The sequence below is a fragment of the Hippocampus guttulatus genome, chromosome 12, assembly GCF_054856545.1.
Source record: "Hippocampus guttulatus isolate MCC_2025c chromosome 12, RoL_Hgut_1.0, whole genome shotgun sequence".
NCBI classification, from domain to species: Eukaryota; Metazoa; Chordata; class Actinopteri; order Syngnathiformes; family Syngnathidae; genus Hippocampus; species Hippocampus guttulatus.
This window is the reverse complement of record NC_141272.1, coordinates 21,451,327-21,477,900: the sequence shown is the minus strand read 5'-3', so window position 1 is coordinate 21,477,900 and position 26,574 is coordinate 21,451,327. Positions and strand designations below refer to the sequence as shown.

Sequence of the window (26,574 nt, the reverse complement as noted above, 5' to 3'; positions counted from 1 at the left end):
GCATTCACTTTCACTTACATCAATTTCTTGGATAATGTATTTTATTTTGCTTGCTCCGTCTTTCATTTTGATCACTTTTACCCTCTCTTCCAGCATCGGAGCTCTTCTTGACTTAGCTGCTTCACATCCAAAGGGCCGTTTTGTAGCCATTTTAGCAATGCAATGTCCATCCTCGTCGGAATCTAACAATAACAAATACTTCCTGGCATGCAATGAACTTTTAAGCCAGCCACGGGACGCTTCTCTCTCATTAGCGCTCCAGTTAGCATAAGGTTTTTAGCCTTCGAGAGCTAACTATGGCCATCGAGGACTACGAAGCGTCCCGTGGCTGTTTTTAGCATGATAACAAGTAAAGCATATGAGGAAACGTTTGTTTATTTGAATGTTTGAATGGTGGTTGCTGTTGCAGTTTCTGAACGAACCAGGAGAGGTCAGTGTTGGATAAGACTTCGTTGTAATGAATGTCTTCGCGAGGCTGGAGCAGAGAAAATGATTTCGTATAACGCAACAGGGGGGTTTTCGTCGTATGGGGGGGGGGCAGGAGAATGGGAATTGTGTTAACGCATGAAGATTTTTTCACATAAGGGGTATTTTCGCCCATGTAGGTTTCATTCTAGAGGAGTTTCACTGTACGTGCTTTGATCATTCCAGAGGAAGGATTTGCCACTTTTGTACCCTAAACTGACAGAAAAGTCTTTGAAGGAAGAAAAGGACTTCATTCAGCTCAAGTAATTTTTTTTGTACTGCTCATGTTTTCTGGTATATTTTGCATACATTTTATGATTGATTTTCATCCATCGATCCATCCATTTTCCAATCCGCTTTATCTTCACAAGGGTCGTGGGGGCCAAATATGGCCTGCAGCGTCATTTTATGTGGCCCTTGAAAGCAAATCATGTGTGTCAACTTCCATGATCATTGCCAAAATCTGTACTGAAATGTCAAATTGTCATGTGTCATAACTAACGTTGAGATTTAGGAATCATTTTGTTACCCCATTTACTCTTACTTCACCAATAAAAAAACTATTATAGTTGACAAGGCTGATTTCAAAAGTAGTAATCCATCATTTTTTTGTGTACAATTAATATGATGAGACAATTAAACATTTATTTGGGTTGACTATCATGCCAGCCCTCCAAAGGAAGACATCATAACTCCCAAGTGGCCCGCATCAAAATTGAGTTTGACACTCCTGCTATAGGCTCAGCGGCGCAAAGTATCATGGTCTAAATACTTTGTATTTCACAAATATCTTTTCGTCAATGGACGCTACAGCTTCGTGTTTGCTTTCAAAACTTAGCTTGGAGCAGACGTGTGCACATTTCCAGCATGACGTCTCTGATCCACTGGTGAAAGGACACTTTGATCCTCTCCTCTTTCATCTATAACTGCTTCAGACAACAAAGTGTATGCAGAAAATTGATGAAGATTGCACGACTGTCTGTGTCCTATGTGTTGTGTGTTATTTTTGTTATTTTGACTTCAAAATGGCGCCTCGTGAGTGGCTGCCTTTCCAGCAGCTCCTATATTTTGTTGTTCTACTTCTTCCTTTCATAACTTTGCTGCTGTGAATTGGGAATTTCTCCATTGCGAGACTAATAAAGGTTTTCTTATCTTATCTTATCTTAAATATGCTGTGTTCGACTGAAGCCCAGAAACATGAATGTTTTTTGATCGAGATGTGCTGCTTTTAATCGTGTAACATGACGACGATGATATTGTGGCAATTGTTTTCAATCACGATATCAGCATTATTGTTACATCCCTGATTCACTGTACATGAAACTACAGAGATGCAAGCTGGAAAGCACTGTACATTATTTGTCCCGTCGCTGTAGGATTCCATTATATTCAATATCAAACTCCCTCTGGAACATACCCAAACCCAGGAGAAAATAAAAACAAGGAAAAAATGTTCAAGAAATTAATGCATAGACATTTTCAGTTGATAAAAATATGATGGGCGAAGTAATGTATCCCACAGTGGTGTGGCAGTAAAAAATGTGTCCCTGCTAATTATACAGGATATTTAGCAAAACTGAATTGTCTTTTTCCCCTGTCCTGTTGAGGTCAAATAAATATATGAAAGTCAGATTTTGCAGTCAAGTAGGCCTCTGAGAGGTCAGACTCTCAGGTCGCCTTGTATACAAAGGTAGTGTGACAGACTAAAAAAAAAAATCGTCTCACATTTCTTGAGGTTCTCTTTCTGTATTCTATTCTGTTGGTTTGCCAATTTACGCAGGGCCCTCTGAGACTATTCTCACCAATATCAAGAATTCAGTGAGAATGAGAACTTTGAGTGCTGCTGCTTGAGATTGGCTTCACCTGCCAGGTGATGGTATAGCTGCTCTTATTTGTGCACAACTGATGAGCAATTCTGTGCTGTAAATGTCATACTTCATCATGCATTTATAAAGCATACACTCTTCTCTCTCTCTCTCTCTCTCGTATGAGGGCAGCTTTGCGGTGTTAAATGTCCAGACGTTGCAGCCATTGGACAGTGGATTCATTAGGTGCTGTGAGGTTCAAGTTGCACACCTGGATGAAGTACAGTATTTTGATACCCCTTGATAATCAGCCACATTTTCTTGGTTTATATTAATTACGTATTTAAATAAAAACATGTATAGAGCTGAATGCAAAAAAAAAAAAAATTAAGTAAAGAACATCCAGTAAATGTAAATCAAGTTCATTACTTTCTTACCAGAGAAAGTAAACAGCATGGCTGAGAAGTAATAGTTAATCATACCATCCATAATAATGATTTCATAAAATAAAATGCACACCTAGGGCAATCTTGCCGACTTACTCATAATACAATTAAAACCAAACCTAAGTAAAATGCAACACGTTCAATTGTGAAGACTTAAAAGATGTTTGTGTCATTGTGCTTGTTTGATATGATTTGAATGAATGAGCCATTGATCATCCATCCATCCATCCATTTTCCCATCTGCTTTATCTTCACAAGGATCGCAGGAGGTGCTGGAGCCTATCCCAGCTGTCATCAGGCAGTAGGCGGGGTACACCCTGAACGGGTTGCCAGTCAATCGCTGGTCACACACAGACGAACAACCATCTGCGCTCACACTCACGCCTCGGGACTATTTAGAGCAGGGGTGCCCAAACTTTTTGGACCTTAGATCGACTTTTCGATCAACCAACCTCTTGGGATCGTCCCTTATCGCGCGTGTGCGCGCGCACGCACACACACACACACATGCCATGATGAGAAACAGCCTGACACGGAGGCATGCGATGCACTTTTGCAGCCTGTTAACTATCGTAGCTCACACGTACCGTTTTAAAGTGCTGCCCTGGGCCCTCTAGATTCCGATTCTTTGCCCGGGCCCTCGGCAAATTGTACACCAAGCAAACTCTGAACGAGAATAATGACGATAAAAGATATAGCGCAATAGGTCTGATCACAAGCTGCAATTGCAGACTGCTGAGCACGAACAACGTCTGGTGTCGTAATCACGCGCCACCAAAGGTTAATGATTTACCTGCTTTATTTTATTTTATTTTGAAAATAATTTTGGGTGTAAATGAGACTGATAGGATGATTAGGGTGCAGCGTACATTATCACAAAAAATATATTACTAACATGTACAAAGACACACAAATGGTTGGTTTTTTTTTCTCCTCTACACCACTCGGATCTACTTGGGACCTGTCCTAGATCTACCGGTTGATCAGGATCAACGTAATGGGCACCCCTGATTTAGAGTGTTATGTTAACCTGCCATGCATGTTTTTGGAATGTGGGAGGAAACTGAACTACCCGGAGAAAACCCACGCAGGCATGAGGAGAACATGCAAAACCGCCCAAGAAGGCCAGAGCCGGAATTGAACCCTGCACCTATGCACTGTGAGGAGGAAGTGCTAGCGTTGGCCGTACGTGACATGTGATCACTCTGACGATTAGCTAGCAATTTTGGGGCCTATCATCATGATGCTACACCTCTCTGCAGCAGCCATGCTACTGCTGCAACTGATGATGAGCTAATTTTTGCACTGAGACTTCCCCTGGACACAAATGTAACGTAAGGCAACTTTAGGAACACTGAGGACAAAGGCAAACTACTAAATAGTATTTATTTGTGAAATGAGATTCTTTTTACCATTGTGAGTATTTGATCAAAACCTTATTATTTATTTATGATGATGCAACCATTTCACGAATCAGCAGATATGTCCTCTCAGATATTGCAATAAAAAATGTTTTCATATGGGTGCTATTCACTGTTTGCTTTATTTTTTGGATTCGATCAATTGGAAGGGCAGATGCAGAGCACAGATAAAAGAGGTGAGAGTAATTGAAAATCTATTTTTATTTTTCTCCTCCTCCCTCTCTTTTCCCCAGAGTTAAATGAATATTTCCTGGATGTAGAGTGTAGCGGCAACTTAGTATCCTTTTGTTGCTACGTCAGCAGGGCATGTAGGTTTTTGACTCGTGCTTTTCTTCGACGGGCTTTTCCTTTCCACGACGACGACAAGGAATACACGAGGCCGCCATCGTTGATCCAAAAAAAAAATGATTCGCTTTATTTTCTTGAACACAAATTAAGGCTTTATCAAAATGAAAAAATAAAACTTCTACAATACACTTTAACGAAATACGAAATCGGTTCACATGAAGTACGAAATAAGCAAACACGAAGTACGGTCAAAAAAAGGTGTTGCTCCATGCCCTACTGTCTTCCTAATGAAGCTTACATAAATATAGCCTCTTAACAGACTAAAAACAGGACAACCAATGGAGCCCAGATACTTCGATATTCTTAATAAATTTGTTCTAAATAAAATATTAAATACAAACCAAACCGCTTGCATCCACCAAATTCCAACCATTCAAAAAGCTACATCTATAATCTAACCAAATTTTCCTTATGGCTCTAACATTGAGTATATATTTTTATGACATAACTTTGTTTCATTACAAACCATGAGTTATTGGCTAATTTGTGGGGGTGCATAACAAACATCAAGAGTTTGCTAAATGCGGCATACTGAACCGGATGTTTGATGGTAAGCAAATGGATAGAATCCTTTGTTCGTATGTTTGTTTGTGTGTGTGTGTGTGTGTGATATTGATTGAGTAGCCACTTCCCCAGTGTAACTAAAGAGACTTTTTTTGAACGCATTTATCCATTCATTCATTCATTTTCCGATCCGCTTTATCCTCACAAGGGTTGCGGGGGGTGCTGGAGCCTATCTCAGCTGTCTTCAGGCCGTTGACGGGGGACACCCTGAACCAGTTGCCAGCCAATCGCAGGGCATACAGAGACGAACAACCATCCAAGCTCACTCTCACACCTAGGGACAATTTAGAGTGATCAATCAGCCTGCCATGCATGTTTTTGGAATGTGGGAGGAAACCGGAGTACCCGGGAGAACATGCAAACTCCAGACAGGGAGGCCGGAGCTGGAATTGAATGCGCTAACCACTGGACCACTGGGCCACGCCCCAATGCATTTACACTTTTCAAATCCCTCTTCAAAAGGTTTTTCAGGAAATCTTAAAATCATGAACAAAAGTATCAAAAGAAATTCAAGCTCATTCAACTGTTGTACTTGTACTGTACTGTACTTGAATGTATTGTATGTAGAAAATAAAGCAAGACGTTTAAAGCACCGAAGTTGAAATTTGATCTGCTCTTCCTTGATCCGTGTACCAACTCTCTACAACATAGGCGTTAAACTCAGGTCGTGGAGGGCCGCTGTCCTGCATGTTTTCCAAGTCTCCCTGTTGCAACACACCTGATTCAAATGAACAGGTTCAATATCAGGCTTCCGCAGACCTTGCTGATGATTTGAATCAGGTGTGTTGCAACAGAAAGACTTTGAAAACATGCAGGACAGCGGCCCTCCAGGACCGGAGTTCGACACCTGTGGTCTATAAAGTTATCCGTAGGTACATTGGCACCTGAATTTCATGTTTTAAAAAATGGGCCTGCATCAGATTAAGGTATTTCCATTTTACCAAGTAGAAATCCAGACCTGGTGCTGTACTAGCAATTGAGTCTGGTGAGAGTCTTATCAAGCGCATCTCTGAGGCAGGGCAAACCCGAGCAAACACACAGTGAAATGAACCAATCAAAGTGTGAATGTGCGGACATCGGAGTAAACCACATCTTCAGACTTCATGACATACTGAGTGCCATTGTTTCTGACCAGGGGTCCCCAGTTCACATCCCAGGTATGGCAAGCTTTCTGTAGAGCTCTGGGGGCATCGTCAAGCCCAGGGGTGGGCAAACTTTTTGGCTCAGGGGCCACATTGACTTTTAAAATTTGACAGAAGGGTGGGGTCAGCTATGGTACATATATTTAAAAAATGCATTTGTTGACAGTTCATATCAAACATCAACAGAACAAAAGCATGAAAGTATTAACACACTTTTTTAAATTAGAACAGTTTTGTTGATCACCGATTTTAGCCAGTGTGTTGCTGCAGATGGATTGGGATCTGACCAGTAGAAGTGGAGCGATACAGTATTTTCTAGTTAAGGAATCATATTTGCGGTGTTCAATCTTTCCTGATAACGGCATTTCCTTCTGTGGATAACAACTACGTTACATGTCCAGTAGGAATGTCCGAGTATGTTAACAACATACATGTGTGACAACACAAGCAACAAAAAACTTGTGTTATAAACAAAAAACGTTTATAACACAATAAATAGAAATAGACAGACCTCGCCTTCTCTCTTATCAGCGGTCCAGTTTGCGGAAGGTTTTTAACCACGATAACAGTCAAACCATTGGAGGAAACGTTCATTGACTCGACTGTCCGTCAAGCCGCGAGCAATTCACTCTGAGCAGGGTAATTGCCGGAATCGGACTGAGAAAAAAATCACTTCCTTGTTTTTCAAAGTCTCTAGACTTAAGTCTTTCTGACTCCAAGTGTCTCCTGAATGTTTCATACTTTGTAACCTGCTTCGTTTAATCAGATACATATCACTTTCTCTTCAGCAGTCATTCCTGTTCCTCTTTGTTTGGATGCCATGATCTACAGGACGTAAATGTAAATGAATGAAATAAAAAAAACATTTGCAATTCCAGTAAAACTCACTGCAATCAAGAGTCACTTACATGTTGATGTTTAGATCCAATGATAGAAAATAACTGCTTCGCAGAAACAGTCATTCCGTCATATCGAGCAGGAGTTGCTTGAGGTGGCGTTACTGCAGGCTTCCAAATGGCTTCCGGGTTCCAGAACTTCCATTGTTATGAATCGATCATTAATATCGTATAGTAGTAGAAAGTTGAATGCATACGTTTTTTTTTTTAACGGGTTCGGGAATTTCCATTTGACAGAGGTCCATAGTTGGTAGATAAGATCTCTCTCCCTCTATGGGTGTTCACACGGCACACATTTGCTCCGGCGCTACACCGATGTATTTTGTTGCGATATAACTAACTCCGGAGCAAATTTTGTGGAGCGGTCACACGTACAAAGCCGCTGAGCGTGTCTGCACTGGCGCATCATCGGTGCAGCTCCACTTGCAGTCACACGGCAGTTTCTGCAGCGGAGAGCAAAACAACAGAAAACAAATGAGCTGTTGTGTTGGTTCTTTTTAAAACGTATACACAACTCAAGCAACTACTGTACAGGCACGTCCTTCTCCTTCTCGGTCTCCGTGCCTTCAGCTCGAGAGTGACCGCCCCCGAAAACGTAAATCAACAATGACTTCAATGACACTCAGAAAAGCAAACATCGAATGCGCCAAACAGAAAAATCAAGAGAGGAAATCACAAAATAAATTCTATGGGGTACGGGGGGTTTTGAACACACAACAAAGGAACAAACTACACAAATAACTCCGAGACAGTCCAGTCTCCTACAAAATGAAAGATGACGTTGGGGGACTATCCGCCCCCCCTTCTAGTTGACATGGTATAACCCAAGAGGTGCTTGCTGCTGTTACCAGCCATGTCTTGTGTCGTTATTAAACAAGCACATGACGGAAGTCCGACAGAGAACGAAAGCAACGCATTCTCGCCGTACGAAATCAACTCTTCTCATGCGTAGCGAGGCTACTCCCCCCTCGCAAATGAGCATTTGCTCCAGAGCAAATTTTTAAACCACCTCCATGAGGTGGATCAAATTTGCTCCGGTGTAAGCTGTTTTTCGGGGCTACGCTGGAGCAAATTTGCACGTGTGACCGCTCCACTGGGGCAGCGCCGGCGTAGCACCGGAGCAAAGATTTTACAGCAGCACGTGATAAGACTACATCAAATAAATTGATCAGAAATCCCATTTTCAAGGACTTCCAGATTTGACACCGGTAGACCATAAGCAAGGACAAGGTCTAAAGGTCCCAATGTATTGAAAAGAATGTGACCAGCCCGACACATGAACAAGAACATATATATTTATATACAGTGATAATTTTACAGTTTACCACCAGCGAGTCCCAGGGACTCGCTGATCAGAAAAGTACGAGTCCCATTATGCATTTTGTTGGAGGATGATCAAACAGGGGGAAGTGTGTTGTTGTCGACACGGCGGGATCCCTTGACCGTTCTCCACTTCCCCAGGTCCTCCGCGTGTTCGTTTGATTCGGGCTGAGTTGATGTGCAAAAGTCAGAGGCTGGAAATGGAGAAGTTCTTGCAAGATGTTTTACTGAACGTTCAGGGCACAACACGAATCGATTCGGGCTCCTGTGAGTCTCAGATTTCATCAGGAAGCCCCGAGCAACTACAGTCACACGTACATATAGGCATAGTATGTTAATTATATTAATTTAGGGGCGGGCAGTCCTTCCCCTTATGTAAAAATCAGAAACAAAGAAAGGTCAATGTAGTTCAATCTTGGCATTCTGACAAAGTACAGACCATATCTCGAGACAAGAGTTCCTCCTCTAGGGACCTTGACAGCCTTCAGGAACTTTCCCAAGGTGGGAGACGCAAAAGAAAACACTTGGAGGGCTGTTAATCACTCAAGGGGAGATAGGACCCCAGCTTCAAACTACATTCTTTGTTTGAAGTAGCGGATGTTCAGGACAGAGACCTAATAGTCAAGGTCGACCTGTCTATGATACAAAGTTTTAAGCTAAACATATAACATAGGTGATATCTTCAATTTCTAGAGTTCCAAATTTCGAATTCTGAAATGGTCTACTTATTCAATTCATATCATATGATAATAACACAAACAACAACATATACATACAATTATAAATAAATGCCGCAAAAATTTAAATAATTCAGTCGCAGGCCTGAGGATTTCGGAGATTCACAGTAAGAGTCCGAAAACTTGCTCGAAAAAGCTTTCCCTCTCTCGGACTCATAAGACTCCGAAACCCTTAAATGCATCTGAAAACATTATGTAAAGGTGATGTTTCAACAGCAAATACATTGGTGAGATAAATTCAAAACGATATGAAATGTGATAATAATAACGTAAACGTCAAAAATACTAATGTGTAATTCCACCACGCAAAAATGGCGGTGATCATGAAAACATTGTGCATGCGTCAAATTCAAAAGTTATTTGGGTGTTTCCTATCATATGCAAGCAGATGCCCTCTCTGGTGGAGGCTGAGGAGGAGAGTCTTCCTCCGTATGCCAAGGTGGTATAAGTGATAGCTTTGGGAGTGGGGCAGCGTTCGTTCGACGAGAGGGGAGTTTCTCGCCTGGTGGATGCGAGTTGCACAAGCAACAAACCGATCAAATACTTGGCGATCATCGTCTGTGGATACTTTGAGTGTGATGACAATTTTAGGGCAGACCACTTGAATTCAGGGTGAGTCGCTGGGAATGCTGTGTGTGTGTTTTTTTTTTTTTTTTTTTTTTTCAAGGTGTGAGCTCAGCTGCTGTTGGATTGCAGTTTTCCTGGGTGGAAGTTGCTCCTGCGTTGTCCGTTGCCGGGTTCAATCTGGAATCGTCTGGCTCTGTTCGGGATTCGTCGAGCGTTGTTTCGAAGTCGTCAGGCGTTGTAGTCGTCCCAGGCTGGTCTCCCTGGCTGTTGATGTGATGGAAGCTGATCCCTGTGGGGCCTCGAGCTGGTCTGGTAGACGTCAAGTGGAACCACGTGTCTCCCTTTCCTTGCAGGCGAACCGCAGATGAAGTCCTCTCCGTCACCTTGTATGGACCCGTCCACCTGGGTTCCGACCACTTCCTTTTCAGAACCTTTAACCACACAAGTTCACAAACATTCATTAGCGGTGGAGCATCGGCCTGTTTTTCAGTCAGGCTGGAGAACGTGAAGGTCAGCTGTCGCAGCCCAGGCGGTCCCTCCACCTGCGATTCCTCCAGTGGAGCTGTTGGTGCCGGAAACGGTCTGTTGGTATGACATTCAAATGGTGTCCACCCTTTGGCTGAATTTAGTGACATTCTTACATTCATTAAGGCAATTGGGAGAGCCTGTACCCAATTTAGCTTAGACGATGCTGATGCTTTTGCTAATTTTTCTTTGATGTTCCTGTTCATTCTTTCAACTTGACCTTGGGACTGTGGGTGGTACACTGAACCAAAAGAGTGTTTTAAACCCAGGGCCCTCTCTACTTCTTGTAGATGTTTGTTTTTGAAATGAGTTCCGTTATCGGACCTGATTTTCTTTGGGAACCCATGAGTCGGAATGTAATGATTGATCAAGTGTTTAGCCACAACGTTCGCTGTTTCTGTTTTGCATGGATAGGCTTCTGGCCATCCTGAAAAAGAATCCACAATTACCAACAAATACCGGTATCCTGACACTGGTTCGATCATGTCAGTGAAATCCATCGAAACCACTTGACCAGGAGCAGTCACGTCCGGATCGTGAGTGCCCTGTGGTGGCTTCGTCGTAGGCATGCTGTTGTACCTGCTACAAACACTACAGTCCTGTAGTTCACTTTTTACAATCGTTCTCATGAAAGGGTGCCACCAGGTGTGGAGTCGTCTCAGTGTTTCATCCACGCCTACATGGCACACTCCATGGGCTTCACTTATCAACTGTTTCAACTGTTTTTGTGGTGGGATGCATCTCCCATCCTTTTTCCATATTCCATTATCACTCTTTGCACCCCCTTTCGACTTCCACACACTCTTTTCTTCTGGACTGGCTTGCTCTTGCCACAACTTGACCGTATCCTCATTCACCTTTTCCCTATCGGTTAATTCATTCTCACTGATCATTAGTTGCAATGTGGGAAGATGATAGCCTGCTGCCTCTTTCGCCGCCTTATCAGCCGAATCATTTCCTTTTGCTACAAAGTCTGAGCGTTTGGAATGTCCTTTGCATTTAATGATGGCCACTGCTTTGGGCAGCATTAAGGCATCTCGCAATGCTAGAATGTCTTGATGATGCTTAATTGGCGTTCCTACAGCAGTCACAAAATCATTTCGTTGCCACTCAGCCAGAGCCGTGTGTATTACCACGTGCACATATGCTGAGTCAGTGTAAATGTTGTCAGTTTTTCCCTGGGCTAGCATTAAAGCTGTTTGAACCGCAATCAGTTCAGCTCTCTGTGCTGATTGAGGACCTGTTAGTCTTTTTGCTACTACCGTCGTGAAGTCGTCATTCGTCATTCGTGTCACAGCGAATCCCGACTGGAGTCCTTTTTCTCCTTTGAAGCAACAGCCATCTGTAAACAGTATCATGTCTGGATTATTCAATGGTGTCTCATACAGTTCTTCTCTGAGCGTGTTTTCGTCCACTATCCGCTGTGTGCAGCAGTGTGGTTTTCCTTCCATCATTCCTTCCGCCATGTTGACGCCTTCGTGCGTAAACAAGATGTGGGGTTGGGTTAGTATTGTCTCGATTTTTCTTTGTCTCCCTCCTGTCATGGTGAATGCCTGTCTTGTGACGTATTGTACAGTGCTGTGTGATGTTCGGATAGTGAGTGGATGATGTAAAACTATGTGCGATGTTTTCTGAACGAGCCGAGCAAGAGCTGAGGCAAAAGCCGCACATAAAGGATGTCGTTGTTCATATATGTCAAGTGGAGTGGATGCATACAAGCAAGTGTATCGTTCACCAACTCCCCCTTTCTGAAAAAGCACAGCAGACACACTGCTTGATTTTTCAGACACATCAAGAAAGAACATTTTGGTGTAGTCTGGAATGGCCAACGAGGCTGCAGAGGAAAGAAACTGTTTCAAGCTGATAAACGATTGGTCTGCATCAGAAGTCCAGGTAAGAGAGTGAGTCAAGTTTCGCATGCCTTGGTCATTAACCATGGCGCGCAAAGGACGTGTGAGTTCAGCGAAGTCTGGAACATGGTGTCGAGAATAATTACAAAGTCCCAGGAAGGCAAGCATTTGCTTGACATTGGTGGGTTTGGGATGGTGCAAGATGTCATCCTTGTGTGAAGGTGACATGCCTGTCCCGTGTCTCGAAATGAGCCGCCCAAGGAATGAAACTTGAGGGCGTGCGATTTGAAGTTTGCTCTTCGAGCACTTCAAGCCAATCGTTGCCAAGTGAGCAAGCAGAGATCGTGTGGCTTCAACACACACAGTTTCAGAAGGAGCAGCCAGCAGAATGTCATCAACATATTGGATCAATAGTACTCCGGCTGGGAGAATTAGTGGCGCCAAAAGTTGCTTCAAATAGGCATTGAACAGGCCTGGAGAGAGAACAAGGCCTTGTGGCAGTCGGTTGTACGAATAGCACTCACCATTCCATGTGAATGCGAAATACTCCATCATGGAGTCATCAAGCGGGATGCAAAAGAAAGCATTCGCCAAGTCTATACAAGTGAAATGAGTGTGGGATGGTGCAAGTTGAGATAAGGTAGAATGCGGGTTGGGAACAGGCAAGGTAGGTGTCAAGACAGCAGCATTGATGGCGCGTAGATCGTGAACCATGCGGTATTTTCCGGTATTCTTTTTCTCTACGGGTAGGATGGGAGTGTTATATTGCGAACGCGGAATTTTGCATAGAACACCCGCTTCCAGCAACCCATTTATTGTGTCTGTTATACCGAGACGCCCCGATTCTTTAGTTGGATACTGTGGAATATAAATCGGCTCGGGTTTTATTTGAAAAATGACTGGAGTGACGTTGCATCGTCCCACGTCTGTTGAGTCGGTGGCCCACAGGTGCTGTGGAAGTTGTTCGAGCATGGATGCAGCGAGGTCACTATCGGTCATTTCTCTGCCATGATGCCTGTCCAAAAGATTATGTTCAAAAACTGAAAAGGGATAAAATGCATCAGATTGGATCCAGTAGGCATCGAGAGATTTGGAATACAACAAGTTTTCGTGTATTGTTTCATACCAATCAGTCGCCGTCGTACACTCCCTCACGAATGGACCAAGATCCTTGGCTGTGTGTTGTGGAGAAACCATCAGCGAGACATGTGGATGGCAGGGTGGCATACACGGGTCGGACGGATCTGCCATCATGTACCATTTTTGTTGTTCGTCTGTTAGAGAAACCGAAAAGGCTACTCCTGGCTTTCCTACAAACAAATCGCCCATGTTCAATTGCCACGTGTTTCCCTCAACTTCCTTAAATGCTTCACTGTACACTTCATCACTTTTTCTGTCAGAGTAGAGTGTGCAATGCATGCAGTCCGACACCATATCATAAGTGCGAAGGTTGCGAACCCAAGGCGACCATTTCGTCCAGAAACTCTCCGCCTTCCTCCAATCAGTTGAATCTGTGTCCACTCTCGCCCAGTAGATGTCAGCTGTGGCACAGGCAACTGCAGGTGAGGTGACTTGTCCCTCGAATAGCTGTAATAGTTGAGCGTCCGTGTAGACAGATTGAGTAGAGCAGTGGCAGGAGTTCCCATCAGGGAACTCCAAAGTGAGTCCATCAGGGCTGCATTTTATGATCGGGCCGTCTTGATGAGGAGATCACGACCCAACAGGTTCACTGGACAATTTGGTGCAAAGACAAAAGAGTGCATCAACGTTTGTGAGTAACATTGAGTGCGGACAGGGGTAGTCATGTGCAGGGTGGTTTCCTCTCCCTTGAATCCAACTAATGAGATGCCGCCGGTAGTAAGGGAACTTTCTGGTGGTAAGGTCATGACGGTGGAATGTCGCGCTCCAGTGTCGACCATGAAAGGTAGAGAAGTTCCTCCTACCGTCAAGTTGATCATCAGTTCCTGCAGACCGCGGCTAGTGGATCCAGGGCCCCATCATTGCGAATATTGACCGGCAGTCGGTGGCAGGTATTGTTGGTTTGGTGGTTGAGGAGGGCCAGGTTGCAGAGGTGGCATGACAGTCTGTTGTGGTGGCTCATTATAGGATTGTTGGTTGTAGTTTCCCCTGCCACGTGACTGTGCGTAGCCTCCTCTGTCGTAGCTCCTTTGTTGTCCTCTGCCTCTGCCCCCCCCCCCCCCCCCCCTATTTGTCCTTGTGGTCTGGCTCGGCAGTCACGTGCCCAGTGGCCCATTTTGCCACAGTTAAAACATTGTCCTTGGTCACCAGGGGGCGCTCTCCGACCCTTGAATGGTCCCGACTGATACATCATGCACTCTGACTTCAAGACAGAAGGTGATGAGGCGTTAGCAGCTGGTGGAGTCACGGGCTCCTCCTTTTTCTGCAAGCTTTGGAGCTGCATTATAGTCAATTGGGATTCAACGTTCTTTCGCTTTTCATTTTTTGTTTCGTTATCTTTACTATGTCTCCCTAGATGGTGCTTCAGGTGAGACAGCCAGCGAGCGTGGTCAGCGCCAGGGAGATCAGGGTTTGACTCCATGGACTGGACTACGGATTTGGGAACCCCTTTTAGCACAGCCGCCCGAAATACTTGGGAATAAAGAGAGGAGTCAGTGGGTTGATGACCTGTTTTTAGCGCAAAATCGACTTGAGCGCGATCAATAAATACTGCTGCATCCTCATCCGACTTTGGAGCAAACATCAAGTCAGAGATAACGACCTCGGGTATGGGGAACAAAGCATCTAATGCTGTCAGTATTTTCATAAACTGTGTGCTAGTAAGTGCGATGTTGTCCATAATGTCTGTAAGTCCCGATTGTTTCAAAAGAGTCTCTAACTGAGACAGCGGGCACGATTGCGTCATCAAGGCTCTTACGTCACCTGCTGTGAGAATTTGACCTGTCGTGGCGCGCTGGACGGCTTTCAGCCAGCTCTCTCCACCATTCTGCATGGGAGGAAGTTTCTGCAACATCAGACTGAGGTCAGAGGGGGTGAATGGTTTATAATACATTGCTTGACATCTCGACACAGGGTCCGGTCCACCTTGGATATCATGGGAGCTTGGAAAGCAATCCCTCCCATAGAACGAGTGTACATGCCTCGCGGGCTCTGTGAAGCATCTGCATGTAATGAGGTGTCGATTTCAGTGTGTCGCGATGTACTCAGTGGTGAGTCTGAATGTGTATCTTTAAGGCTCTGTAACTCGCTTTTCATGTCAGTCATCTCCTTCTGCAGCTGGGACATGTATAGGTGTGTATTCACAGTCGCCATATCCTTTCGTCGTTCCCCCTCCTCTATCTCCTTCTGTCTCTCTTCAAAAATAACATCTCTAGCCTCACGGCTGCGTCTCATCTCTTCCTCTTCCTGTCTGTGTGCTTTCTCCTCTGCGTCTTTCAAGAGTGCGAGTAGCTTGTCACTAACATTCCTCGGCACTTCCTGATGTCTTGTCAACAAACTTTTAAATTTTATAGCTCTGTCTAGCAATTGTCGCGGCTCACGCCTGTATTTCATTAGTTCGTCAAATTCTTTTTGTATCATGTCGATTGAAGCAGTGACTCCTGCAGCCAGCGAGTCCGCAGCTGTCTGTCTGGTCGGATCAGAAGGTGGTCGACCCGCAGCGCCAACTCCATCCCAGTCCACTTGTAGGCTGCCTCCATAAACTGACAAGATAGGACAAACTGGTACAGATGTATCTTTAAGCATTTGTTTTACGTTTGCGTAAGGTGAGTCGGTGAAAGGGTTAATAGGCACACTTTGTCGCCCCACGGCAGACTCTCAATAGGATGGCGGCGCAGAGGGCAGCTGCTTGACTCCCACACTTTCTGTCTGAGATTCTTTTCTTGACTGTTTTACAGCATAGCCCATTGCCAACAGTCTGGCATTTTTTGTCCATTTTTCAACTTTCTTTAGACTTCCTCTCACCTTCCTGCCTCTCGGAGACAACTTGTTTGTTCTTTTCACATCTTCCTCCAATTTTTCCTTTTTATTCAAACATGCTTTTTCTACTTCTTTCATCAGAGTCACCAAGCACGCAGCCGAAGACATTGGCGGGAACCAGCCCTTGTCACAACATTCTCTCACCCACTCTCTCAGTTCATCCCTTTTTTCTTCCCTACTTTTCTCTGGCAAAGCGCCCACACACACACTACATGCACTTCTCACTTGATCACTCAGCAGCACACTACGGCCATGGTTTGGAATAACACGGGTATCGAACCACTCCAACTCCCTATCGAATTCCCCATCCATCTTTATACTTTAACAACACAAAACAAATTACAAACAAGGACACGACACACAGATTACAAATAAAGACACGACACACAGATTACAAACAAAGACACGACACACAGATTACAAACTCCTCTTCTCCCCTCCTCTTTTTATTTTATTAGCGGCCTTATTTATTTAATTAACGTCACACAAATGGAGGTCAATTCTTTCCCTATCAATCTCGCCCTACCTTATGCTGTAAATTGAAATGTGTGACTCCCTTTATTCTTTTTCCCGGGAACCCCTTTTATTCGCGAACTGCAGTATTTAATATCTGTGAACTTCGTTGTCCACAAACTTCTGACTCACGAACCTCTTTATTCGCGAACCTCTGTATTCGCGAACCTCTTTATTCGCGAACCTCTTTATTCGCGAACCTCTTTATTCGCGAATCTCTGTACAAGTGAATTCTCCTGTATTCTCTTTATGATCTTATTAAATTTGAGGAATTCCTGTTTCTAAAATTCTTGACAGAACGAAACAACCCCGCCTAAAATAAGATCAGTCTTAAAATCAACTCGTCTTCCTCGAGGAATTCTAGTCTCTAGGATTCTTAACAGAACGAGACAACCTCCCTGAAGACGAGTTTTTCCTTTCCCTTTTTCCTTATTCTCTTGTACTTCACTTGTATTTGTCTTAAAATCAACTCGTCTTCCTCGAGGAATTCTAGTCTCTAGGATTCTTAACAGAACGAGACAACCTCCCTGAAGACGAGTTTTTCCTTTCCCTTTTTCCTTATTCTCTTGTACTTCACTTGTATTTCTCTTATTCTCTTGTACTTCTCTTCTTTACCGGTTATTTTAGGCCTTTGGTTTAAGCCGCAAAACGAGGAATTATTACTCCTATAACTCGATAATTCAAGCGGAGTACACACAGTAATACGTTTAAACCGGTTTAAACCGTAAAACGAGGAATTATTATTTCTAGAACTCAGAATTAGAGCGAAATACACCTAGTAATACGTTTAAACGGGGTTTCTCAATTACAAGCCCCAAACTAATTTGGTCTCAAATCAAACGTGAATCATCACATCATATCAGTCAACAGGGCAGAAAATCAATCGAGAGGATAAATGTCCTCTTACCTTATCAATTATGGCGCGCCGAAATTCTGCCTGTTGACCGACAATCAGCTCGAATCACGTCGGGGTCACCAATTGTTGGAGGATGATCAAACAGGGGGAAGTGTGTTGTTGTCGACACGGCGGGATCCCTTGACCGTTCTCCACTTCCCCAGGTCCTCCGCGTGTTCGTTTGATTCGGGCTGAGTTGATGTGCAAAAGTCAGAGGCTGGAAATGGAGAAGTTCTTGCAAGATGTTTTACTGAACGTTCAGGGCACAACACGAATCGATTCGGGCTCCTGTGAGTCTCAGATTTCATCAGGAAGCCCCGAGCAACTACAGTCACACGTACATATAGGCATAGTATGTTAATTATATTAATTTAGGGGCGGGCAGTCCTCCCCCTTATGTAAAAATCAGAAACAAAGAAAGGTCAATGTAGTTCAATCTTGGTATTCTGACAAAGTACAGACCATATCTCGAGACAAGAGTTCCTCCTCTAGGGACCTTGACAGCCTTCAGGAACTTTCCCAAGGTGGGAGACGCAAAAGAAAACACTTGGAGGGCTGTTAATCACTCAAGGGGAGATAGGACCCCAGCTTCAAACTACATTCTTTGTTTGAAGTAGCGGATGTTCAGGACAGAGACCTAATAGTCAAGGTCGACCTGTCTATGATACAAAGTTTTAAGCTAAACATATAACATAGGTGATATCTTCAATTTCTAGAGTTCCAAATTTCGAATTCTGAAATGGTCTACTTATTCAATTCATATCATATGATAATAACACAAACAACAACATATACATACAATTATAAATAAATGCCGCAAAAATTTAAATAATTCAGTCGCAGGCCTGAGGATTTCGGAGATTCACAGTAACCCTTTTTCGGTTCCGTTGGATGACCCAATGGGAAACCACGGTAACTAATTTTGGGTTCCGTAAACGTTCATCATGGGAACCCATTTTTCTATTTTGACTGATATTCATAATCAAGAATTCTGAAACTCAAAAGTATAATGTTTCAAGGGTAAATGTTTGAAAACTATGCATTAACAATGAACAGGTCATCAGTAGCTGTGTACTCCAGGTATATTCAACAAAATAAATAAATCAAAAAATGTTGTACTCATATGGCATCATGAATACAACATACCACAAAATCAGAGTATTTTTTCCAATCTCACACTGCAAAGATTAATTTACTGGTAATCATTAATACTGGCAAGTATTGATGTGGCTTGACATCCTCTTCCCAAAACGATGCATGTGTAATCAACTCTCAATTTGACGAAATAATCTAACACACGCATCATTAGTTCTACCAACAGTTAACATTAGCATTTACTACATGTTGTGACGAATGTTTTATTTATAAAGTTACCATGCTACAACCAGTAAATTATAGAATAACCAAGACTGTTTCATAATATTTTTCATCGTGATTAGCCTCTACAGTGATCCCTCGCTATTTCGTGGTTCGTTTATCGTGGCTTCAGTGCCACGAAGGACCTACATCACACGCGAGGAGAAGTCGTTTCCAGGCCACAAACCTATGGAGGACAGGTTAACTCTTCTGTTATGTGGTAATGCTAGTGGCGATTTCAACACCATCATCACGGAACTCCTCACCCCCAAACTTCTCCACCTCAGTGTGTCCCCTACGATCTGCCAGTGGATCCTCAGCTTCCTGACGGGACGGACACAACAGGTGAGACTGGGAGCAACAACATCATCAACACGCACCACCAGCACTGGAGCCCCACAGGGATGTGTCCTCTCTCCACTGCTCTTCTCCCTCTACACAAACGATTGCACCTTAACAAATCCAGCTGTCAAACTCATAAAGTTCGCAGACGACACCACGGTCATCGGTCTCATCAAAGAGGGTGACGAGTGTGCGTACCGCCAACAAGTGGAGCAGCTGGAGCTCTGGTGCAGCCGACACAACCTCGGGCTGAACACGCTCAAGACTGTAGAGATGATCGTGGACTTCAGGAAACATTCTTCTCCACAGTTGCCCCTCACACTATCCAACTGCCCTGTGTCAACCGTCAAGACCTTCAAGTTCCTGGGAATCACAGTCTCCCAGGACATGAAGTGGGAAGTCAACACCATCTCCATCCTGAAAAGGGCCCAGCAGAGGATGTACTTCCTGAGGCTGCTGAGGAAGCATGGCCTGCCACAGGAGGTGCTACGACAGTTCTACACGGCAGTCATCGAATCAATCCTGTGTTCTTCCATCACGGTTTGGTTTGGGGCCGCCACAAAAAAGGACAAAATCCGACTTCGACGGACAGTTAGGACGGCGGAAAAAATCATTGGCACCGCCCTACACACTCTTGAGGACTTGCACAGTGCAAGAATCAAGACAAGGGCACGGAAAATCCTCCTGGATCCCCCGCACCCTGACCACCACCTTTTCCAGCTACTCCCCTCAGGCAGGCGCTACAGATCCATGCGCACCAAATCCAGTAGACACTTAAACAGCTTCTTCCCTCTAGCCATTAACTCCCTAAACAGTCACTGACGTAGTCACTCTTCTTGTACTACAAATACTGCTACTGGTCACTCTAAAATGGTTCAATGATTTTCTGCACCAACTGTACAAACTGTCATCGTATTGTATTCTACCACTGTTCACTTTAGCTCTGCTTGATACTTTGCACATTGTCTCACAGTTGTCACTGGGTGGTACCACCGCACTACGAAACACACTTTACATTATGAAATGTCCTTGCATACCTATTTGTCATGTTCTTGTTTACGATGATACAAATGCAGCGTGTTATACCGGAGACAAATTCCTTGTGTGTTCTACATACTTGGCCAATAAAGATGATTCTGATTCTGATGTGGAGGTCTAATACAAAGGCTTGGCTGACCAGACAATTTTGTACCGAGTGGGTGCATGAGGAGTTTGCCCCGGCCGTAAAAAAATATTTGGAGGACAAAAAGTTGCCATTACGCTGCTGTCTTTTAATGGATAATGCTCCTGCCCACCCTCAAGGTTTGGAGGATGATTTAACAGAAGAATTTGATTTAATCAAAATCAAGTTTCTTCCTCCGAATACGACACCACTGCTTCAACGAAGGACCAGCAAGTAATATCCAATTTCAAGAAGCTGTACACAAAATCCCTATTCCAACGATGCTTTGAGGTGACGAGTGACACTCAGCTAACACTTCGAGATTTTTGGAAGCATCATTTCAATATCTACCACTGCATCACCCTCATCGACAAAGCCTGGGACCAAGTGTCAAATAGGACTCTGAACTCCGCATGGAGGAAATTGTGGCCCGATTGTGTTTCTGGACGTGAATCTGAAAGGCTTAGGAGTGTTGGTAGTGCCAGCAGAGCTGCCGATGTCGAGGACGAATCGCAAGAGGATAGGCAACTGATTAATGAAATTGTCAATATGGGGCAAACTCTCTCTCGGTTTGGAGATGGACATCAGTGATGTCAAGGAACTAATCACCGAGCATCGTGATGAGCTCACGGCAGAAGAACATCTGCACCTTCAGGAAGAGCAGAAGAAGACGCTGAAGGAGGAGATGTCTTCTGATGAGGATGGGGGAAGGAAGGATGCCTCTACTGCTAGCATCAAAGAAATTTGTGCAAAATGGAATGATTTCCAAAACCTGTATCATCCAGATAAAGCCGCAAGCAGTAGAGCTGTGTATGCATTTAATGACATTGTTATTAGCCACCTTTGGAAAGTTCTCAAAAGAAGGCAGAAACAAGTTACACTCGATAGGTTCTAGGTACAAAAAGGAAGGAACAACCTGTGGCAGACTCTGCCCAACTGAAGAAAATTGCTGGAGTCGAGTTACCCGAAGTTACAGAAGAGGATTCTCCTTCAAATAATTAATCTTCCTCCCAGTTACCACAGGTACTGAACTGTAAGAATAAGAAATGTTTTTTTTTTCACACGTTAAAAATGTCTACAATTTTTTTCCAGAGATTTTGTGTGCCCTGCGATTGGCTGGCAACTGCTCCAGGGTGTCCCCGCCTACTGCCCGATGACAGCTGGGATAGGCGCACGCCCTACGACAGAACGAGAGAGAGATGTTCCTTCAATTTTTATGTTACCATGTTAATGTTAAAATTGGTGAAAATAAAACATGTAAAATACTGTACAAACAAACTGTAATATTACCTGCTCTCTTATTACATGTGTACAGTTTATGGTGTGAAATTGTCCTCAACCGTCAGATCGATAATCATGTATTTTACAAAACTGGCAATGTGGTCTCTTTGGAGGGTCTTGACAGTGACGCGGCCCATTTCTGGCTTTACTCTATCCATTGAAAGATTGGACAGCTTTTCGACCACCACATAAAGGTTTGACAACCACTTGTCACCCAGCTTGTTTTTTCCTGGCACACCTGTTGCTCTGATGAGGACACAATCCCCTGGCTCCAACACTTGGTTTCTCAGTCTTGTTTCATAATGTCTTTTGTTTCGTTGATGCGGTTTGTCTGACATTTCACCCAACTTGTATGCTTGCTGCAACTCTGCTTTGAGGTTTTCAACATACTGCAGGTAGGTTTTGCTGTCTTGACCATCAGGAGACGTCCCAAAATGGAGGTCAACGGGCCACCGAGCCTTGCGGCCAAACATCAAGTAATATGGCGAGTAACCGGTTGCATCGTTGCGTGTACAGTTGTAGGCGTGAACAAGCAAACTGATATTGACTCCACTTTTGCTTTTCACAGGCATTGAGTGTGCCCAGCATGGACAACAATGTGCCGTTGAAACGCTCTGGCTGCGGGTCACCTTGGGGGTGATAGGGAGTCGATTTTGATTTCTTTATGCTGAACAATTGCAAAAGCTCCTTGGTTGGATGGCTTTCGAAAGCACTCCCCTGGTCAGAGTGGATTCAAGCTGGTGGGCCGTAGTGCACAAAGAACCTTTCAACAAGGACCCTGGCTACTGTCGGGGCTCATTGGTCTTTAGTGACACATGCCTGAGCGTAGCGGGTGAAATGGTCAGTGACTACAAGGACATTGATCACCCCTTTGGAGTCAGGCTCGATTGAAAAGGAAATCTATACAGACTAGGTCAAGGGGGCCTGTACTTGTGATTTGGTTCAGCGGTGCAGCACGGTGTGGCTTGATTTTGCGGGTGATACATCGGCCACAACCTTTCATGTACTCTGTGATGTCATGGACCATTTTGGGCCAGTAGAACTGATCTTTTATCAGTTCAACAGTGCGTTAGACCCCGAGATGTCCGGACTCATCGTGTAAAGCCTTGAGTACTTGGGACTTAAACTGACATGAGAGGACAAGCTGACAAACTCCGTGGCCGCCCGGTCTCTTGTGTTTTTCTATGCAAGACATCATCTCTGATAAAGAGCTTTGAGCTTTCTCTTTGAAGGAGTGCTAGATCTGGATTACTGTTAGATAGCCGGGGCCAGGAAGCAACTGTTATGGCTTTCTTTGCAATGGAAATCACAGGCTCGAGGTCTTGAGCTTTGCTTAAGTCCTTCTTGCTTAATCGTTCAAGAGATGTTAACTGCAGGTGAGTAAAATATGTGAACACATCAGGAACTGCACTTGGAGAGGATCCTAATTGGTCAATAAATCGGCTTGGAGACTCTGGAGGCTGAGAGGCACAGACCAGAGGATAAAGAGCTTTGACACCAGAAAGTGAGATGGTTTTCCATCCTTCATCTTCAACACCATTTTTGGACAACCAGTCCGCATCCACGTTCCCCCTTCTCGGCTTGTTCTGAATGTCAAAGTCATAGGTGGTAAGAGCTGCTAGCCATCTGTGGCCTGTAGCGTTCAACTTGGCTGTGTAAGTAAGGGGATTATTGTCAGTTCTTACAGTGAACCGAACCCCATAGAGGTAATTGTGAAACTTGTTGACCATCGCCCACTTTAAGGCCAGGAATTCAAGTTGGTGAGTAGGGTAGTTCTTCTCGGACTGGCTCAATTTAAGACTGGTGAAAGCTACAGGGTGCAAGCCATTAGACTACTCTTGGTTAAGGACTACCCCTATTCCATCCAAGATGGCGTCAACTTGTAGGACACATGGCTTGGTGGGGTCAGCAAATGCCAGGACTGGTGCATGAGTGAGACAGTGGACTATTTGGTCGAAGACCTCTGTGCACTCTGAGTCCAGCGGTCCCCCAACTGCTCGGAAGGGTGAAATTAGGTCACTTCAGGATTTTTGAAGGGTTTCTTTTGTATTGGTGGGTACCCCTTTGTTAATCTGTAAGTGGGCGCACAATGGCTGAGTAGTGGGCGATGAACTTTCTATAGTAGCCACAGAAGCCCAGGAAGGACTGGAGTGACTTAAGGTTGATAGGAGCCTTCCATTGTGCTACAGCCCTTGTCTTGTCTGGGTCAGTGGCAACAATACGCGCCACCGAGACGATGTAGCCAACGTACTTTGCTTACGGCAAGCAAAACTGGCATTTTTCAATGGAGAGCTTTAACCCTTGCTCAGCCAGGCGGTCCGGAACTTTTAGAAGACGCTCTTCATGTTATTCTTTTGTGTGGCCAAAAACAATGAGGTCATCTAGATATACGAGGCACTGGAGTAAGTTCATGTCTCGCACAGCCTTCTCCATTAACCTCTGGAATGTAGCTGGGGCCCCGGTCATGTCGTGGGGCATGCGCTGAAACTTGTAGAATCCCAAGGGACAGATAAAAGCCGTCTTCTCTTTTCTTCCTCTGACATGGCAATTTGGTAATAGCCACTACGGAGGTCAAGTACAGAGAACCAGCGGCTTCCTGAAAGGCAGGCCAATGCATCGTCGATTCTGGGGAGCGTGTTTTGGTCTGGAAAGGTTCTGGCATTTAAGGTGCGATAGTCAATACACGTTCTTACTTTGCCGTTTTTCTTTCTTGCGATGACAATGGGCGATGCATAAGGCGAGCATGATTCTTTAATTATGCCAGCTGCCATCAGCTCCTGCAGGTGTCGTCGGACGTCATCGATATCTGCAGGGGCCAGTCGCCTCACTCTCAGAATGGTTTGTCGTTTCTTAACCTGATTCGATGTTCCACTCCACCTGCAAGTCCAACATCCCATTCTGATAGTGAGACTACTTCTGGCCGTTCAGCCAGTCTTATTCTCTAGTGCTCAGGAATAGGAGAGTCGCCATAACTGATGAGAGTTGGATCAAGGCGTGAAATGGGTACTTGGCTGGGCTGAACCTGGGTGACAATGTCAGCTTTGTGGACATGGGCAAGAATAGTGCCTTTAGGGATGGCCTTTGACTTAAGACTCATTTTTCAAAAAGAGTGAAAACCTGTCCCTGTCCATATCAGTGGAGAGGACAACACAGGGGGCATCAGAACACCATTGGGAGTGTCCCTGTCTCAATCATGAGGATACTGTCTTCCAGGGACTCAGAATTTGATACTTTACAAATGGCTGAAAGTTCGCCACCTGGGGGAATAGTGAATGGACCAGGCCCTGCCCATTTCACTTGAGCCACGACATCATTGTGGTACGGAAGTGACTCGTCTGAGGGACTGGGGTGAGTAGAAACACGCTTAGACTGAGCATGGCTAACCCTTGAGTGGCATTTGTCCCAATGATGATGGGCAATTGCTCTGGGTTCTGGGCAGACTAGGCAAAAACAGTCTTGGATTCACTCTGTTATCATCAGGAAACTGCATCTGGGCTGTAATGAAACCTTTGTAAGCTCTGTTCTGGCCGAGGCCCCACAGTTCAAGACTGGCGATTGGGTGCAAGAGCAGGTGAGACAGATGCTTGGAGTTCCACTCTTCAAATATGATGGAGACGGTGGAGCCACTATCCATTAACGCATCACAAGACTGGCCTTCAATTATTACATGTCAAATGGTGGGAGTCCCGATTAAACCAGTAGGTATATGGTTGGGCTCTGAAGGGCCAACTTGACAGACGGCGACTTGGTTATCTTTTCTCTTGGAGGTGTTTTCTATGACCTCTTTTGAAGCTTTTGCATGACTGTATAAGTTTATGAATGACTTCAGAGGAATTTTCAGGGTTGGCACATTTGGTGGCAATGTGCCCATCTTCGCCACAGCAATAACAGAACACCGCTGAGCTGTAGCTAAACATCATAGCCAGCTGCATGACACCGTTTAGCGTTTGGTAGAAGTTTCCGTTTTGTCTTGTGGGTGCAGTTCAAGCTTCGGCTGGCTGGTCTCTTTGACGGAGCATGTGCTGCAGGCTGCACACTTGTTCTTGGAGGGACTGTACGTCAGGGTCTGCATGAGCAGCGGTAGTGGTGAGGGCTCTTGTCTGAGGAGAGGGGACTTTTACTGATAACTGCTGCACGTGCCTTTGAAGATCTTGTATTTTCAGATTTATGTTGTCAAGTTCCGAGGACTCGGGTTTTGGGGCGGCAGCAGCCATTTGACGCACACTTGAGCTGGTATGTTGCCTTGTTATTTTTAGATCTTCTTCTGAATGAATTTCACTGAGCAGATTTATAAAAGAAGGAGGGTTGCTTAATCTTTCTTTCAGGTGCAGTTGCAGCAGCAAAATGTCAGCCTCTACCGCTCCTCTCAGTAACTGCTCGACTCGTGGACCTTCTTTCAGAAAGTGGGAAAGGCCACCCTTTTGAACAACTTTGGTTCGTACTTTCTCGAGGCTTCTCACAAAATCGGAAAGTCTTTCAATGGGCTTTTGCTGCATGGACCTGAACTTGAAATCGAGATCTTCACCAGACACTGAGGTGCCAAATATGTTTTCAACGGCAGCCAGGTAGTCTTGGGGGGGGGGGGGGGGGGGGATGCCTCTGGGTCATTGTTTCGTATAGCTTGGACTATTTCAAGCGGTGGCCCTTTCAAACTTTTCACAATTCTCTTCTTTTTTCCTTTGGCTGAGCACTCACATTCATCCAACATTAACTGAGCCTGCTCCAGCCAGTTGTCCAATGTCTCTTCACCAAGAGGTGTGGGGCCAACACCAGAAAAGACACATAAACGGCGAAAAGCATTGCTCTCTTGCGGGGGCCGAAGCTTCTCCAGTAGATCTCCCACAGCACGAATGATAGATGAAGTGTCCTCTTGTTTGACTTGTTTTTGTTGAAAGCGGTTCAATATCTGACAGACTTGCACTCCATCTCCAATAGTTGTAGTAGCATAGTTGAAAACTCATCAGGCTTGTCTATGTTTTCAT

General features: G+C 44.6%; 1 long non-coding RNA gene and 1 pseudogene across 1 annotated transcript; both read right to left on the bottom strand.

Annotated features, from left to right (window-relative positions):
- Nucleotides 1–8,616: 8,616 nt before the first annotated feature.
- LOC147197798 (uncharacterized) lies at nucleotides 8,617–17,838 on the bottom strand. Its single transcript, XR_015102564.1, has 2 exons — nucleotides 17,464–17,838; nucleotides 8,617–10,142 (listed from the first exon to the last, which is right to left on the bottom strand). It is a non-coding gene; the product is annotated as an uncharacterized LOC147197798 (long non-coding RNA).
- Nucleotides 13,228–15,529, bottom strand: LOC147197799 (uncharacterized; annotated as a pseudogene).
- Nucleotides 17,839–26,574: the final 8,736 nt, after the last annotated feature.